At 41.4% G+C, this 19,043-nt stretch overlaps 1 protein-coding gene across 3 annotated transcripts in view; it reads right to left on the bottom strand.

Annotated features, from left to right (window-relative positions):
• The window catches only part of LOC133765144 (UDP-glucuronosyltransferase 2B13-like), a 65,478-nt gene extending 49,629 nt beyond the window's left edge, over positions 1-15,849 (bottom strand). Inside the window, exons 1-2 of one of the 3 annotated variants that reach the window (XM_062198769.1) lie at positions 15,493-15,849; positions 7,863-7,931 (exon numbers count right to left, since the gene is read on the bottom strand). The gene's annotated coding sequence lies outside the window, so the exon portion shown is untranslated. The remainder of the gene's footprint in view (positions 1-7,862; positions 7,932-15,492) is intronic. The other 2 variants (XM_062198768.1, XM_062198770.1) reach the window with 2 other exon arrangements.
• Positions 15,850-19,043: the final 3,194 nt, after the last annotated feature.

Here is a 19,043-nt window from a genome sequence, read left to right as displayed (position 1 = left end):
TACATTGTGATTTAATGCTGTAACTAGTACTCAAACAGTATGTTTCACTTTGTGTTTCTATGTGGGTGCAAACTGTTGAAATCTTTATACTAAATTGATCTTCTGTATATAAAGAGAATTGAAAATGAATCTTGATGCAAATGGAAGGGGAGAGGGAGTGGGAGAGGGGAGGGTTGCAGGTGGGAGGGAAGTTATGGGAGGGGGAAGCCATTGTAATCCATAAGCTGTACACTGGAAATTTATATTCATTAAATAAAAGTTAAAAAAAAGGAAAAATAATAATGTCAGATGACTTTCTCAGGTCCTAAGAATGAAATAAGTTAAGTGATAGTTCTATGCCATTTAATCCTACTTTTTTTTAAAAAGGAGGTGGTGCCAAAGGTCTCCCAGATGCTGTCTTAGTGAGCAGCTAGATCCACAAGACTGGTTGGGATTCTGGGATTGACTGCAGAACAAGCACTCTCAGTCCACTCACTGATTTGCTGAGCTGAGTAGGGTGCAGGAGCCCCAGGCTGGAGGCATGAGTGTGCTTTTCTTGGAGGAGCCAAGAAAACAAAGTTTCCATGGGAGATTCTGGAGCCTCACGACCTATGCTGGGTAGGGTGGGGTACAGAAACCCTGGCCCGGAGCCCTGAATGAGTAAGCAGTAGGCTGGGCTGGGAAGAACACAGGAAGTCTTGGCCAGAGGCCTCAGGGAATCAATGTACCAGGCAGAGTGGAGCCAGAAGGTACAGGTGGCTATTGTGGGAAGGGCATGTGTCCAGAGGGATGCTTGGGATGTGAGGGACACAGAAACTATGGCTACTGTCAGTTGAGAGGGGAAGGCTGAAGGCCCATGTGGTATGGCACTCACCTTGCAAATCCTTCACTGTACTAGTAGTGTTGGGAGCAGGGTGGGTGTGCTGTACAGAGTGAGCACGATGTCCAGAGAGTGGGCACACTCCCAATTGTACACTGAAACTCTGCACATCAGATTCAATGAATTTGCCATTTCTTAAGATAAGGTGTTTTTAATATGCTTGCATCATTTTTCTTTTACTCATGTTCTTTATTTATCCAGAATGTGCCTTTTAATTTTGTTCAGCTGGAAATCTATTTATTGTTCAACTCAAGTCATCATTTCTTCTATGGAGCCTTCACCTACACCTCCAATACACATTTGTGCCTGTACTCTGAGTTGTGAAATCAGTACCAATGCACTTTCATGTAGGTAATAATCTTATCTGGGTGTTACAGGAAATGATTGGAACAGAGGTCTTGTTCCCCATAAAAAAATAATTTCAGATGTGGGAAAGAGATTGGCGACAAGCCAGCTGTCAATGTTGAATGAAGCAGTACACCTACCAGGCCAGGTGGGCAACTCAGCAAAGAATTGGGTGCCCAGGCTTCATTTAGATTGCAGTTTATCTGGGTATTGGGCACACTTTTCCTGCTGTTTCTCCTCCCACCTTGGTCTTCTTCTGGGATGTTGCTGGGTTAAGGGCTTTCTGGGTGTGAAATTCCCCTTGGGACTTTATTGCATAATTTTTGGTCTGAATTTAAAAATCTTCCTGGTGCTCAGCCAGGAAGAATCTTCTTGAACCCCTACGAGCAGGACTTTTCATGTGCAGGTGCTGAGCAGCTTTCTAGGCATGCTTCTAAGGGCTTCAGTGTTCCTTCCCTTCAGAACTTCCTATTTGGGGGCCAGTTCCGTGGCACAGTAGGTTAATCCCTCTGCCTGTGGCGCTAGCATACCATACGTGCATCGGTTCTAGTCCAGGCTGCCCCTCTTCCAATCCAGCACTCTACTATGGCCTGGGGAAGCAGTAGAGGATGGCCCAAGTGCTTGGGCCCTTTTACCCACATGGGAGACCAGGGAGAAGCTCCTGGCTCCTGGGTTTGGATCGATGCAGCTCTGACTGTTGCGGTCATTTGGGGAGTGAACCAATGCAATGGAAGGAAGACCTTTCTGTCTGTCTCTCCATCTGTCTGTAACTCTACCTCTCAAATACAATAAATAAAATCTTTTAAAAAAATTTAAATAAGAACTTCCTGGTTTTTTTTTTTTTCCCTTTAGTCCCTCTTACACACATAGGCTGAAGTCTTCCTTCCTACATAACACAGGGAACACTGCTTCTTTTGTTGTCTTATTTTGAATATTTCTCATTGTATTTCTAAGATTTATAACAAATAAGGTTGCTGAAATAAGTCTAACCTTTGGTTATAGAAAATCAAAGCTTTTACAACTCATGAAGGAGTTGATAGCATCTATGAGACGATCTACCATGACATCCTTACGGTGGCAATTCCTTTGTTTAAAGAGCAGCCAGATAACATTTATTAAATTAGCAATTAAATTATTCATTAAGTTAGCAACCAGATAACATTTCTAATGTGAAGGCCAAGGAAGCAGCTGTCACTTCATACTTGAACACAATGACGGAGTACAAATTTGCTCAAGACCTGAGGAAAGTCACTTCATGAATATTACTTTCTTGTTTTAGTTTTTAGTTATATTTGTATATTTTGCATGTAGGCCAAGTTGACAACACTAAGCCTGAAAATAACCATAATGATGAGTACAGGTGTGCTTTTTGCTTTAAAAATAGTCAACAATGTTCCCTGCCACCCACAGTGTTTTTTTTTTTTTTAAGATTTATTTATTTGAAAAGCAGAGTTACAGAGAAGGAGGGGGAGAGAGAGAGAGAGAGAGAGAGAGAGAGAGAGAGAGAGAGAACTGCACCAATCTGAAGCTAGGAGCCAGGAGCTTCTTCTGGGTCTCCCATGTGGGAACAGACTAGCACTCCAGGCAGTGGCTTTATCCACTAAGCCACAGTGCCGGCCCCCCACAGTAGTTTTAGTGGAAAGATTTGTAAGAGCTTAAGGATAGCACACAAATTTTGAATGAGAAAAATTGCTTAATGGTGTTATAGCATGATTACAAATAATCACTGAGGACAAAGCAGAAGTAGGGAACTGAAACACAGCCCCTATACAGTGCCATGAATGCAGACGCTGGAGATCATCTGTTCCCTGTCTCCCAGCCACCCTCCTGTAGCTTAAAGTCTCCTCCTTGCCCTCCTTTTTTTTATTGCAAGTCAATCTCTTGATAAAATAAGCTCCCTGAGTTAACAGTGTAATCACTGGACTAACAAGTTCATTTGATTCTCTAGTAGATAACATCTTAATGTTCCATCTTGCCTCAAGGGATACTTCACAATGAAATCTAGACCAGGAGGAGAATGTAGCTGTCACTGTCATGCAGCTCCTGGATTGAAGCTCACTCAATGATTATCAACATTTCATGAAGGACACAGTCTCACTGACCAATCAAAGGAGGACCGTGTACACTGCATACCAACCAGGAACTTGAACAGAGGCTGAACACATACCTCTCACCCCCTGCTTCAATCCATAAGGACCTTTTACCCATGACCTCACCGGGAGCCCAGAAATAAAGTGATAGCTGCCCTGCCCCTTGAACTGTGATTGGCAATAAACACCTCCCTTCTTCAACTACCCTGGTGCCACTCACTGACCTTTTGTCCACTGGGGAAGCACACCCCATTTTGAAAGTTCTACAGAAGCTCCTCCAACCAATTTTGGGAGTTGTTCCATGTCAGAACCAAGTACCAATGCCAGTTATATTCTTTCTCCATGAAAACGCAAATATTCTAAAGACTTCTAATTTTTTTTTTTTTCAGAAAATAGGCATAATATAATCAATTACTAATTCTAATTAGATTTTTTATTTTTTAAAATATATTTATTAGATAGAAAAGCAGAGGGAGAGTGAAAGAAAGGTAAAGAGAGCTCTCATCTGTTGCTTCACTCCCCAAATACCTGCAATTGTGCCCAGCTGGGGCTGGAGTCAGAAGCTGTAACTGAATTCAGGTATCCAGAGTCGTAGGGACCCAGTTATTACTGTGGGTTCCTGAGGTCTGCATTACCAGGAATCAGGAGTTAGGAACTAGAGCTGGATATAGAATGGAGATACTTTATATGAGACACAGGTATTTTAAATAGGCTAAATGCTGTCCTCACATTAACATTTAGTGCTTCCCAGATTTTTATGTGAATATGTTGGTTTCTAAAACTAGAGAGAGCTTTTGGCCTAGCATCTAACATGTCAGTAAAGACACGTGTATCCGTATGGTGGAGTACTTTAGCTCAGAACTTGGCACTGGCCCATGACTACAGCAGAACCTGGGTATTGGCTCAAAAAGTAAGTCCCTGCTATCTACGTTGACAACCTGGATTGAATTCCCAGCTCCTGGTTTGGCCTGGACAGTCCTAACCACTGTGAGCACTTGCAGAATAAAGCAGCAGATGGAGGAGTTCTCTTTGTCTATCCATCTCTCCAATTCTTGAGTAAATAGATAAATAAAAATAATATTAACTCTATCAAAGAAAATTATTGTCTTAAAAAACAAAAGGTAAGCAACTGGTATTTTCAAATTTATCCAGTTAAAACTACTGAGAAATCAGGATGCTATTCATAAATATGAGTATACTCTCCATTTTTTGGTTGTGCTTGTCTTTGTCTTCAAAAAAACTATAAAATTAAAAAATTATTGACTTGGAAAGTTAAGTTGGAATATTCCTAACGAAAAGCCAAAATTTATGAAAGCAGAAATTTTGATTTTCAAATTATTACAAAACGTATCTCATTTCAGTTAAACCATTACTATTCATTTTTTGTAAATTTTACAAGGACAGAGAGAGCTTTCATTCATTTTTTCACTCCCCAAATGCCCACAAAGACTTGAAGAGCAAAGCCAGGAGTCATGAACTCATAGGAACTTAATGAATTGAGCTATCACCATTGCCCCTGAAGATCTGCATTAACAGGAAGCTAGCCAAGAGCCAAAGGCAGGTATTGAGTCAGGAATTTAGAAAAGGGCCATCCAAGTCCTAACCCCCATGCCAAATGCTTACCCTGTTATCATTCTCGCTACCACTATTATTAAGTATATATTTTCCATCCCTTTTAATTACTTTAATTAGAAGTACAATATTTTGTTTGATTAACCCAGTGAGAAGGATAATCTATGAGCATGATTTATTTTTTAACTTTTATTTAATGAATATAAATTTCCAGTGTACAGCTTATGGATTACAATGGCTTCCCCCTCCCATAACTTCCCTCCCACCTGCAACCCTCCCCTCTCCCCCTCCCTCTCCCCTTCCATTTGCATCAAGATTCATTTTCAATTCTCTTTATATAGAGAAGATCAATTTAGTATAAAGATTTCAACAGTTTGCACCCACATAGAAACACAAAGTGAAACATACTGTTTGAGTACTAGTTATAGCATGAAATCAAAATGTACAGCACATTAAGGACAGAGATCCCACATGAGGAGCAAGTGCACAGTGGCTCCTGTTGTTGACCCAACAAATTGACACTCTAGTTTATGGCGCCAGTAACCACCCTAGGCTGTCGTCATGAGTTGCCAAGGCTATGGAAGCCTTCCAAGTTTGCCGACTCTGATCATGTTTAGACAAGGTCATAAAAGACAGAGTGAGGATAGTAACCAATGATCCTAAGAGTGGCATTTACCAGGTTTGAACAATTATACAGCATTAAGTGGGGAAGAGGACCATCAGTACACACAGGTTGGGAGTAGAGCCATTGGTGGTAGAGTAGAGGTTATGATTACAAAGGAATGAGGCCCAAGTGTGCTAGACAGGGTCTAGAACAAAGGACAGAGTCATTATTTAAGGAGCTAAGAAAGGTGCTGTCTAAGCTACAATTAAGTTTTCTGATTGAGAGGCAAATAGAACCTGACAGAAGGGGCTTGATAATAATCTGGTGGGCTTTAGGCCTTGTAAGTTAAGAGGCCCAGAACTGTCTATCTCTTCACATGGGGTATATCCTAAGGGAGGTGTGAACCTCCTAGGGGAAGGCACTCTGTTGACTTTCATTACTTGGCTGGCCTGGGAGGAGAGCTGGCCAGGTAAAGGCAGGTGGCATCTCTAACAAGAAATTTACAGTTCTGCCTGCAATGTTGCTGACCCTACTTGACCATCTCCTCAGCTGCAGTGGTCACTTTGGAAGCTGGGCTGAGTGAAGGGCTTTTCAGCTTAGAGCCAATAAGATCTGTGGCTCTGACCTGGGCATCCTTCGACTCCAGGGCAGATCCATTTCCAGTGATCCAACTCTTGGCAGAGCTGCCAGGGCTCTTCACAAGCTGACTTCTGCTGAAGCCCAGACTTACCACATTGAAAGCCACTGCAGTGGACTGGCCTGTTGGGTCTCCCTGAGGGCAGATCACTGTACAGATCAGCCATTCTAGGTCTGCCACCCATTGCTTCTGATGCCTAGCTTTCTTATCCTCCTGGTTTGTGTTAAAGCAGACCAGAGGATGCAAGTCAAGGGAGTGCCCGTGTCCCATCTCTAATCTTCGGTGGCCTGAACTACAAGTCTATAGTCACAGGCATGTTCTGTAGTAGTTTTTCTAAGGCAGACAAGGCCCATGAGGAAAATTATATTCTCACTTTAAAACTTTCTTTCCCTTTGGTCTGAAAGGGAGGTTTTTTCTACGTAATGTTTACTTCACTGATGGCAAAGTGAATCTAGCTATGAGATTATTATTTAAGTTCTTATTTTGGCTATGCTATTACAGAAAAATGTTAGCCATCTCTTTTATAAGGTCTAAAGATTAAATTGTGCATCCTACAGATTCCTTCATAATAGAATTAGTTTCCTACCTTGAAGAGAATAGAGAAATGAAAGAACAAGTTGGGCTTAGAATAGAGAAATGAGGGAGCAAGTCCTAGATCGCTTGCTGACAATAGCAATATCACATGAATACTTAGCAAACAGTTTCAACCATTAGATAACAACTTAAGAAAACATTTATCAGAAGGTCCAATGCCTTCTATAAATTTTAAGAATCATGTATTTGGAAACACCTCTTAAATATCTAACATGGTGTAGTTTGTTTAACCAGTAAACTTAAGCACAACCATCTAAAATGTTTTTAGTTTCTTTCTACCAACAAGTCTAAAACATATGATACACAGATTCAGGTCCCACAAATTAAAATGTATCTTTCATTGATTTTAGCAGCTTAAATTTATGGACAATCTTATCTATAAGCCATTTAAAATAAAACTCTTAATAAAATTTCCCCATGTGGACATACAATATGTACACATATATAACATAGCATAATAGACCAATATAGCAATTTTCATAATAGCTTTTAAAAACTTTAACTCTTTTTGTAGATTGCCAATTGATTGATTTTAAAAAGTGTTATTTTAAGTTCAGTACAACTATTGTTTATAACGAGAACCATGAAGAGCACATCTTTTTTTTCAGAGAGTAAAGATGTCTTGTTTGATGGCTTAATGTAAAAGCAGATTTCTCTAAGGTTTCTTTCTATATTTATTAATTTCAATAACCATAATCCTTGTTACAAGTTGAAAAATTCTTTTATTTTATTTTTTATTTTTTTAACTTTTATTTAATGAATATAAATTTCCAAAGTACAGCTTATGGATTACAATAGCTCCCCCCCCATAACTTCCCTCCCACCAGAAACCCTCCCCTTTCCCACTCCCTCGCCCCTTCCATTCACATCAAGATTCATTTTCAATTCTCTTTATATATAGAAGATTAGTTTACTATATATTAAGTAAAAATTTCAACAGTTTGCCCTCATATAGCAACACAAAGTGAAAAACACTGTTGCAGTACTAGTTATAGCATTAAATCACAATGTACAGCACATTAAGGACAGAGATCCTACATGGGCCTCTTGTTGGTTGATGAGTTTATAATTTTAAACATGGCGACTTAAAGTCTTTTGTCATCCACAGTTATATATGATGTGCTGCTTATAAAACTAAAGCGTTGTTGGTTCTGTGTTTACCTGTCCTCCTATAGGTTCATATGGACTTTTTCCAGCCACTTCTATTGTATTCAGTACTTTGGGATGGCTCTGTAAACAGATGAAGCCAATAATGTATTAACAGTACCAACTGAGAGAAAGTATGGTTAACTGAGGTTACTAAAAAGAAAAAGCAATTCAAATCAATTGGCAATCTACAAAAAAGAGTTAAAGTTTTTAAAAGCTATTATTAAAATTGCTATATTGGTCTATTATGCTATATTATATGTGTGTACATATTGTATGTCCACATGGGGAAATTTTATTAAGAGTTTTATTTTAAATGGCTTATAGAAAAGATTGTCCATAAATTTAAGATGCTAAAATCAATGAAAGATACATTTTAATTTGTGGGACCTAAATCTGTGTATCATATGTTTTAGATTTGTTGGTAAAAGAAACTAAAAACATTTTAGATGGTTGTGCTTAAGTTTACTGGTTAAACAAACTACACCATGTTAGATATTTAAGAGGTGTTTCCAAATACATGATTCTTAAAATTTATAGAAGGCATTGGACCTTCTGGTAAATGTTTTCTTAAGTTGTTATCTAATGGTTGAAACGGTTTGCTAAGTATTCATGTGATATTGCTATTGTCAGCAAGCGATCTAGGACTTGCTCCCTCATTTCTCTATTCTAAGCCCAACTTGTTCTTTCATTTCTCTATTCTCTTCAAGGTAGGAAACTAATTCTATTATGAAGGAATCTGTAGGATGCACAATTTAATTTTTAGACCTTATAAAAGAGATGGCTAACTTTTTTCTGCAATAGCATAGCCAAAATAAGAACTTAAATAATAATCTCATAGCTAGATTCACTTCGCCATCAGCGAAGTATACAGTAAGTAGAAAAAACCTCCCTTTCAGACCAAAGGGAAAGAAAGTTTTAAAGTGAGAATATAATTTTCCTCATGGGCCTTGTCTGCCTTAGAAAAACTACTACAGAACATGCCTGTGACTATAGACTTGTAGTTCAGGCCACCGAAGATTAGAGATGGGACACGGGCACTCCCTTGACTTGCATCCTCTGGTCTGCTTTAACACAAACCAGGAGGAAAAGAAAGCTAGGCATCAGAAGCAATGGGTGGCAGGCCTAGAATGGCTGATCTGTACAGTGATCTGCCCTCAGGGAGACCCAACAGGCCAGTCCACTGCAGTGGCTTTCAATGTGGTAAGCCTGGGCTTCAGCAGAAGTCAGCTTGTGAAGAGCCCGGGCAGCTCTGCCAAGAGTTGGATCACTGGAAATGGATCTGCCCTGGAGTCGAAGGATGCCCAGGTCAGAGCCACAGATCTTATTGGCTCTAAGCTGAAAAGCCCTTCACTCAGCCCAACTTCCAAAGTGACCACTGCAGCTGAGGAGATGGTCAAGTAGGGTCAGCAACATTGCAGGCAGAACTGTAAATTTCTTGTTAGAGATGCCACCTGCCTTTACCTGGCCAGCTCTCCTCCCAGCCCAGCCAAGTAATGAAAGTCAACAGAGTGCCTTCCCCTAGGAGGTTCACACCTCCCTTAGGATATACCCCATGTGAAGAGATAGATAGTTCTGGGCCTCTTAACTTACAAGGCCTAAAGCCCACCAGATTATTATCAAGCCCCGTCTATCAGGTTCTATTTGCCTCTCAATCAGAAAAATTACTTGTAGCTTAGACAGCACCTTTCTTAGCTCCTCCAATAATGACTCTGTCCTTTGTTCTATGCCCTGTCTAGTGCACTTGGGCCTCATTCCTTTGTAATCATAACCTCTACTCTACCACCAATGGCTCTACTCCCAACCTGTGTGTACTGATGGTCCTCTTCCCCACTTAATGCTGTATAATTGTTCAAACCTGGTAAATGCCACTCTTAGGATCATTGGTTACTATCCTCACTCTGTCTTTTATGACCTTGTCTAAACATGATCAGAGTCGGCAAACTTGGAAGGCTTCCATAGCCTTGGCAACTCATGACGACAGCCTAGGATGGTTACTGGCGCCATAAACTAGAGTGTCAATTTGTTGGGTCAACAACAGGAGCCACTGTGCACTTGCTCCTCATGTGGGATCTCTGTCCTTAATGTGCTGTACATTTTGATTTCATGCTATAACTAGTACTCAAACAGTATGTTTCACTTTGTGTTTCTATGTGGGTGCAAACTGTTGAAATCTTTATACTAAATTGATCTTCTGTATATAAAGAGAATTGAAAATGAATCTTGATGCAAATGGAAGGGGAGAGGGAGCGGGAGAGGGGAGGGTTGCAGGTGGGAGGGAAGTTATGGGAGGGGGAAGCCATTGTAATCCATAAGCTGTACACTGGAAATTTATACTCATTAAATAAAAGTTAAAAAAAAAAAAAGAAGGATGAAAAAAAAAGAATTGATTAATTTTCTATGCAATTTCCAATTGAACACCAAGTTTTTTTTTTCATTTTCAATTATCTTTATATACAGAAGATCGATTCAGTATATACTAAGTAAAGATTTCATCAGTTTGCACCCACACAGAAACACAAGCTGTAAAAATACTGTTTCAGTACTAGTTATAGCATTACTTCACATTGGACAACACATTAAGGACATATCCCACATGAGATGTAAGTACACAGTGACTCCTGTTGTTTATTTAACAATTTGACACTCTTGTTTATGGCGTCAGTAATCTCCCTAGGCTCTAGTCATGAGTTGCCAGGGCTATGGAAGCCTTTTGAGTTCGCCAACTTTGATCTTCTTCCAACAGGGTCATAGTCAAAGTGGAAGTTCTCTCCTCCCTTCAAAGAAAGGTACCTCCTTCTTTGATGGCCCCGTTCTTTCCACTGGGATCTCACTTGCAGAGATCTTTCATTTAGGTCTTCTTCTTTTTTTAAGAGAGGGAGGAGATGTATAATTTGGGGCATGCTCAAGTTGGAAAATTCTTTATTAGCTAATACATGTTGAAATGCTTATGATATGTACATTTTACTCATTTTTGAAAGAATTAAATAGTTTGATTATAGCATTTCCCAATAATATTATAAAAATATATCAATATTCATAGCCTCCTCTCAAAACATAGTTCTTCAAATTATTAAAGTAGTAGATACAAGTTATCTGTATTGCTAGTTCTATAGTGCCAATCTATAGCACTTTGTGCTTTAGAGATTGGAAGTCATGTCCCTTTCTTCACTCATCTTGCTTTTCCAGTATGCTAAAGTAATTTCAACAGTATAAATAATGAATGTGGCTTCAGTGCTTTAAGTAAATGCTTAATAATACAGATTCTAAAATAACTAACAAGAAAACCAACAAAATAAAAAATTATAAACATTTACTGAAACTCTAGCAATATTAGATAAGTATACTATATGACTAAATCTGAGTATTTTAAGAACTAATACATTAGGACTCAGGGTAATCACATATTTTTATCTACTTCATTTAACACTGAAAAACTGAAGAAAACAGTAAGAATCAAAAACTAGTCCCGGTCAGGGCACCGATCCTGTCCCGGTTGCCCCTCTTCCAGGCCAGCTCTCTGCCGTGGCCAGGGAGAGCAGTGGAGGATGGCTCAAGTCCTTGGGCCCTGCACCCCATGGGAGACCAGGAGAAGCACCTGGCTCCTGCCATCGGATCAGCGCGGTGCGCCGGCCGCAGCGCGCCTACCGCGGCGGCCATTGGAGGGTGAACCAACGGCAAAAGGAAGACCTTTCTCTCTGTCTCTCTCTCACTGTCCACTCTGCCTGTCAAAAAAAAAAAATTAAAAAAAAATAGATATTAAGTATCAAAGCCAGGATTCAACAAAAGCAATATAGTTCAGACTTCAAACATTAATTCACTGATACAAAGTCAATAGCAATTGTCAATACTATTACTTTGTGCATGTACCTGAACTTTGTCATGGACTTGCCTCTTATCTTTCTATTTTGATAGTGTTTTATGCCTGGTACACCAGGTCTATTAATCCATTAGCAATTGCGTAAGGGATAATTTAAGTTTTATACCATCAATTGACACTATTTTTACCCTCTTCCTTTGGGATTAAACTCATTCTGATCTCTGGAATATAAGTGTTCTTTCTTGTTCAATTTCTCTTTTCAAGTCTTGAAAACCTATGCATTTAAAAAATTATGGCTCTTGATTTAAGAGCTTTATAACAATCACTAAAAATGTATAAAATGTGATGTTTTTTTCTTCGATTTTTTGTGGCACTTTTTTTGGTAAACAACATTCTACTTCTCTTTGTTAAGATTTATATATTTGAAAGGCAAAGAGAGAGAGAGAGAGAGAGAGAAGAGAGAAAGAGAGAGAGAAAGAGGGAGAGAGATTGATCTTCTACCTGCTGGTTCACTCCCCAAATGATTACAATGGCCAGGGCTGTTCCAGGCCAAACCAGGATCCCAGAGCTCCATCTGTGTGTCTCATGTGGATGGCAGGGACTCCTATGCTTAAGCCATCATCTGCTGCATCCCAGGATGCATTAGCAGGGAGCCAGATTGGAATCCAAGTCGCTGGGGCTGGAGCTGGCACTCCAATTTGGAATGTCTATGGCACATATTTTTAACATCTGCATGAAAACTACACCTATTAATCTTTTCTAATTTATTGTATAATTTGGTGTCCATGATTTTCTTTCAGCCATCATACAAACGCCATGTGGTTAGCAACCAAACTCCATGATCAGTCTATGAAGGTCCGGAGTCCTAGCAGTTTGCTGGATCAACAAGTATCCAATCACTGTTGACCAAAAGCCTACAACCTTACGTGATTCCCACACTAATGTTTGAATGTGACTGTGTTGCTGCTGTTCTGCACTGAAGTCATAATTTCTTTGTCATAAAATATACTTTCTTTGATTGCCGAAAGTTTGTGTCAGAAAAGACAGGATAGATGACGAGTTCTTTGAAACCTAAAGCTAGTAGTTACAGTCATTACACTTTTTCTTTTTCTTTATTTTTTCATTTTTTTTGACAGGCATAGTGGACAGTGAGAGAGAGAGAGACAAGAGAGAAAGGTTTTCCTTTTGCCGTTGGTTTACCCCATAATGGCCGCTGCAGCCGGCATGCTGCGGCCGTTGCATCACACTGATCCAAAGCCAGGAGCCAGGTGCCTCTCCTGGTCTCCCATTGGGTGCAGGGCCCTAAGACTTGGGTCATCCTCCACTGTACTCCCGGGCCATAGCAGAGAGCTGGCCTGGAAGAGGGGCAACCGGGACTAGAACCTGGTGTGCCAGTGCCCCAGGCAGAGGATTAGCCTATTGAGCCGTGGCGCCGGCCTCCACTTTTTCAACCACTAGGGATTAAGCTGTGGCAAGACTATCTTCCACTGTAATAAGAGGAATGCATTTCTGAGATACCTAAATTTACTCAAGGTTGAACATTTAGCAAAGAAAAATTATAATTTCAAAATTATATATATGTATATATACACACACATATAGTATTTTTACTAAAATATGAATCACTAGAACCTGAGCCTGTTGATATAGAAGAAAGAATAGGCTAATGTTTTTAATATGCATTTTTGGAAATGCCCGCCTATTAAAATGTAATCTAGTGGAGTATACAAGGGATCTTCAAAATGTTCATGGACAACCTATAGTATAGGAAAAGAAAACTATTCATGAATTTCAAAAGTTTTTTCACCACATAAAGTTGTCCTTTCATTCAATTTTTCTTATTTATTTTATTGATTGATTGATTGATAGGCAGAGTGGACAGTGAGAGAGAGAGAGACAGAGAGAAAGGTCTTCCTTTGCTGTTGGTTCACCCTCCAATGGCTGCTGCAGCCAGAGCGCTGCAGCCGGCGTATTACGCTGATCCGAAGCCAGGAGCCAGGTACTTCCTCCTGGTCTCCCATGCGGGTGCAGGGCCCAAGCACTTGGGCCATCCTCCACTGCACTCCCGGGCCACAGCAGAGAGCTGGAATGGAAGAGCAGCAACCAGGACAGAATCTGGCACCCCAACTGGGACTAGAACCCGGGGTGCCAGTGCCGCAGGTGGAGGATTAGCTTATTGAGCCACGGTGCCGGCCTCAATTTTTCTTGATCCTCTCAGTGTACCCTCATATGTGTTGTTGTCCAAGAATCACAGAGATGGACACAAGTTAAATGTGATAACACAGATTTTATTCTTACTACCATAATAGGGGAAAGAGACTCCAGGACAAACTGAGCTCAACTTCAACTAACACGAAGGTGACTGTGGTTTTCAAAGTGAGAACAGAGAACAAAACCAGAACATTGGGAAGTAAAAAAGGATTACCTGAAAAAGGACAAGTTGTGTATGTGGAAATAGAAAACTATAGTGTGAGTAAGTGGAAAATTACTGAAAATGGTAGGTGAAGATGGGTTGAACAATATACATTTTGAATTAAAATATGTTTCCTTGAGCAAATACTCAGCTTGTGGCTAGAGTCACCTTTAGCGACACAACCTACGAATTAGTAGAAGTGGAAACCTGATTAAACTTTGATCAGGCATTTTATCACTGTTTATTTTTCTACAGGACTAGCCATATGTCTATACACTTGCTATCAGTTGTTGTCACCTCCCCTGATGTTGCGCAGCCAATTAATTTTAGTGGTAAACAGCTTTGGATTCCACCCACCTTACTTCCTCTGGGCACCACCTTTGAATTATTTCATGTACCTAATTTCCCCACATACTCCCCCTTTTTTGTTTTTAGCCGACGCCCACCTCGTTTGAGGTTCGGGCATACGGACACCTCCATTAGGAAGTACATCCTGGCTACACGGAAGGTTTTTTTTTTTATTATTATTAATTTTGTCATAATATCCTGTACTTCCTGGAATGGTCCCCCCTTTTTTGTTTTATTAAAAATGAAGCTCCTAAGCCAACCCTTATGGCACCCAAACCTGTAAGTGTGGTTACAGTACGTGGGGGATGAGGGTCACTAGCTCGCAGGAATCATTGTTGTGCACCAATACCCCAGCAGCCTCAGGAAGTAGCTGGAGCCTGGATGTCGCAAGGAAGAGCTCCTCCACCAGGTGGTCCAGGTTGTGGTGCAGGTACTGCTTCTCCACGCGGACCAGCTGCAGCTCGTGCATGGCGAAGTTCACGGCTTTGGTGCACTCGCAGCCATTTTCCTCTTGCCACGGGTCCTAAGCCACGTCCTGCACCCAGGGGTTCCCCGAGGCCAGGAAGCCCAGGCACCTGCGGTTCACACGCTGGCTGAGCTGCTCGGCGACCGCCTCCAAGTGGCAGATGATCTGCACGCTGTGCAGCTGGTGGTCGGCTTCCTGCTGCCGCAGATGATCCAGGAGACTTGGCGGAGGCGGATCTTGCCTTGGATGATGAGCGTGTAGGTGGGGTTTGTGCACCAGCTGCTGCTGTCCAGGACATCTCCAGTGCTCCTCGGGGTGCGCGCGCGCTGGCTGCGCTCCGAACCGGTACCCGGGCAGTCCGTGGACTTGGCGCGCACCGCCCTCCGCCTCCGGCCAGGTCCAGCGAGTGCTCGGGCGCAGGGCGCATGCGGGCTTCGGGCGGCCGCGGGACGCCCCATACCCGGCCCCATACCCGGCCTCTCCCCGCCCGCCCCGCGTCCCCCGCTTTGTTTGGTGGTGGAGAGAGGGGCCCGGAGCTGCAGCCCTCCCCTCCCCCCACGTCGGGGCTCCCGCCCAGGCCGCCGGCCCCAGCGCTTACCGCCGTGGTCCTTCTCCGGATCCGCGCCGCCGCTTGACCCGGTGGGCGGCAGCCGTTGGCCGAGTGCCAAGGCTACTGCTGGCCCTGGCCGCCCCTACTGCCGCTGCTCCGTCTCCGATGGTCCGCGCCGGGCTCCATGCGCTGTGCTGCTTCCTGTAACTGATTTCCCCACATATTCTGTGTAGCCCGACATGCTTCCTAATGGAGGTGTCCGTATTCCCGAACCTCAAACGAGGTGGGCGTCGGCTAAAAACAAAAAAGGGGGAGTATGTGGGAAAATTAGTTACACGAAGTAATTCAAAAGTGGTGCCCAGAGGAAGTAAGGTGGGTGGAATCCAAAGTTGTTTACCACTAAAACTAATTGGCTGCGCAACATCAGGGGAAGTGACAACACTGATAGCAAGTGTATAGACATATGGCTAGTCCTGTAGAAATCGCCCCGTAAAATGATCTTTTAAGTGATTGGTTGGTCCTTATTCCCTCCCCAATGACTCTGCAGTTGTGTGTTTTGAAAGGCTCTGTTACCCTGAAATAAACCAACTTGACTTGGCTCCCAGCTGCATCTGATTGTCTCCGGGATCAGGAGGCTGGGGAAGGGGCGAGCAGTGGACTTACCTTTCCTCGGGCCGGTGCATCCTCCTACGGGTGGACTAAGACCCAGCAGTACTACCCTTTTGTGATGGAGCAAATTTGTCATGCAAAAGTACTTGCACACGACCATGCAAGGTACAAGATGTTCCCTGCAGCACCTAAATGGCTTTCAGACAAAGTACACTTCTGTCTCCATCAAAATGTTAGACAGCACTTAGCCGTTTCAGGGAAAAGGGTGATTACATGGAGTTAGTTTCAATGATGCTCATGTCACATTGCTAAATTTTAAAAAGTTCAAGAAGAAAAGCTTTTGTAAGTAAAAATACTTACATTTCTATAAACACAGAGAAACTGATCTGAAAGAATACTAGAGTTTCCTTTGATGGGAATGTTAATTTCCCCTCAATGGACTGCATTGCTGAACTACACAAGAATGTTTTCAGGAATCATGTGACCTAAAATCACTTAAGTAATTCATTCAAAGAAGTAAATTCCAAGATTTTCATATTGTGTTATCAACATTTGGTATCATTGAAAATACTAAAATCATTTAGAAATCTGTTAACATTATCTATGTGATATGTCAGGGCATATTTATGGTGTCTATATCATATTTAAAATGTCTATGAATAAATATATTGCAGTATTAGTTGAAATTTTCAACCAGTATAAACCTGGAAATTCAGTTACTGTGATGTCAGTATTTAATGATTTTACAGCCACTTAGTGACCTCTGCTGGCCAGCTCAAGAGGTTTCATTTGTGGTGATTTGGACACAAAAATTACTTGTAATTTTTTTTTTAAGTTTTCTTTATTTATTTAAGAGACAGAGTTACAGAAAGGCAGAGAGAGAGAGAGAGAGAGAGAGAGAGAGACTCCATCCGCTAGACTCACACCCCTGATTCACACCCCTGATGGCCACAACGGTTGGAGCTGCGCCTGTTTGAAGCCAGGAGCCAGGAGCCAGGAGCATCTGCCTGGTCTCCTACTCAGGTGCTGGGGCCAAAGAACCTGGGCCATCTTCTACTGCTTTCCCAGGCCATAGCAAAGAGCTGGGTTAGAAGTGGAGCAGATGGGTTCTCAAACCAGAACCCATATGGGATGCCGGCTGTACAGGCAGCAACTTTATCCACTTCGCAACAGTGCCGGCCCCAACAAATACTTGTGATTTCAAAATTCTCTCATTAAGTCATATCGCCTCCCCTTGAACTTAGGCAAACTTTATAGTTTAGAAACCATGACAATGTAGTAGAAATTATGCAACTTAACTGGAGAGATTTTGTAAAAAAAGGAATATGTTCTGTATTTCTCTCTCTCAGTGTGTTTCCATCTGCCTTTGGCTCTGTGTGTATGTGTCTCCCTTTCTTTCTCTGCTTCTCTGTGTCTCTGCACACTCTTATTTTGTCTTTTTCTCCCTCATTTGGAGGCCTGTATTCTAACTAAAGATTCCAAGAAAAGCAGATTAGTAGTGGGGAGACTACACAGATATGCCTAAGGAAACTTTCAAGTATTCCTATTTGGTCAAGTTTTAGTCAAGTTTCTGATGCTATGTCAAGGCCCATTTGGGAACTTCTATGTGAAATTGTTTCAGCAAGAAAACCCTGCTAAGTCAGGTTAGCCACATCCCAGTCCCCAATATCTCATTACTCTCACTACTGCTTACATTACCCATTCTTTAAAACATAATTTTTATTTTATTTATTTGAAAGGTAGAGTTACAGAGAGAGGTATAGACAGAGAGAGAGGTCTTCCATCTTCTGGTTCACTCCCCAAATGTCCACAATGACTGGGGCTGGGCCAGGCTGAAGCCAGGAGCCAGGAGCTTCTTAAGCATTTTCCAAGGATTTTGGCCATCCTCCAAAGCTTTCCCAGGACACAGTAGAGAATTGGGTCAGAAGTGGAATAACCAGGACATGAACTGGCACCCATATGGAATGAAATTTTTTTTTTTTTTTTTTTTAGCAAGGCAGGGCTGCCTGGGCCAGTGCAGTCATTTCCAATTATCTTTATATACAGAAGATCGATTCAGTATGTAATTAGTAAAGACCTCATCAGTTTGTACCCACACAGAAACACAAAGTGTAAAAATACTGTTTCAGTACTAGTTATAGCATCACTGCACATTAGACAACACATTAAGGACAGATCCCACATGGGATTTAAGTACACAGTGACTTCTGTTGCTGACTTAACAATTTGACACTCCTGTTCATGGCGTCAGTAATCTCCCTAGGCTCTAGTCATGAGTTGCCAGGGCTATGGAAGCCTTTAGAGTTCGCTGACTTTGATCTTGTTCCGATAGGGTCACAGTCAAAGTGGAAGTTCTCTCCTCCCTTCGGAGAAGGGTACCTCCTTCTTTGATGGCCCTGTTCTTTCCACTAGGATCTCACTCACAGAGATCTTTCATTTAGGTCTTCTTCTTTTTTTCTTTTCCATGGTATCTTGGCTTTCCATGAGGCCACACTTCTTCATAAAATGTGCTACTACTTCATGATATATCTTGATTTTTTTTGCATTAGGAAGTTGAAGAGTTACTGATAAAGAGAGGAATTACTTTTCAGTTGCATTTGAAATATCTCTATAGTAGGGAAAAGATAAGCATATTGTTGTCAAACAGAGAGAGACACATTGCAGAAAATTATTGAAAAAGTTATCTGTGAAACATAACTACATTTGAAGGAAAATACTTTGATTTAGGCCATAAAGAATGTGACTAGGTATAAAACATACCAGTTCTTATAGTTCAGTCTTTCTTCTCTAGACCTGAAAAATAAATACAAATAACTTAGATTTTATTTTTAAAAATTCCATTCATAAATATATGACAAATATAATTTCACTGAACTGTTATCACACTAATGGCTTTATTCATATTTTTTTAAACTTTTATTTAACAAATATAAGTTTCCAAGCACAGCTTATGGATTACAGTGGCATCCCCCCCCCATAACTTCCCTCCC

This window comes from Lepus europaeus, chromosome 8 (assembly GCF_033115175.1).
Source record: "Lepus europaeus isolate LE1 chromosome 8, mLepTim1.pri, whole genome shotgun sequence".
NCBI lineage: Eukaryota > Metazoa > Chordata > Mammalia > Lagomorpha > Leporidae > Lepus > Lepus europaeus.
The sequence above is the reverse complement of the archived record's forward strand: the minus strand, read 5'-3'. Positions and strand labels throughout refer to the sequence as shown.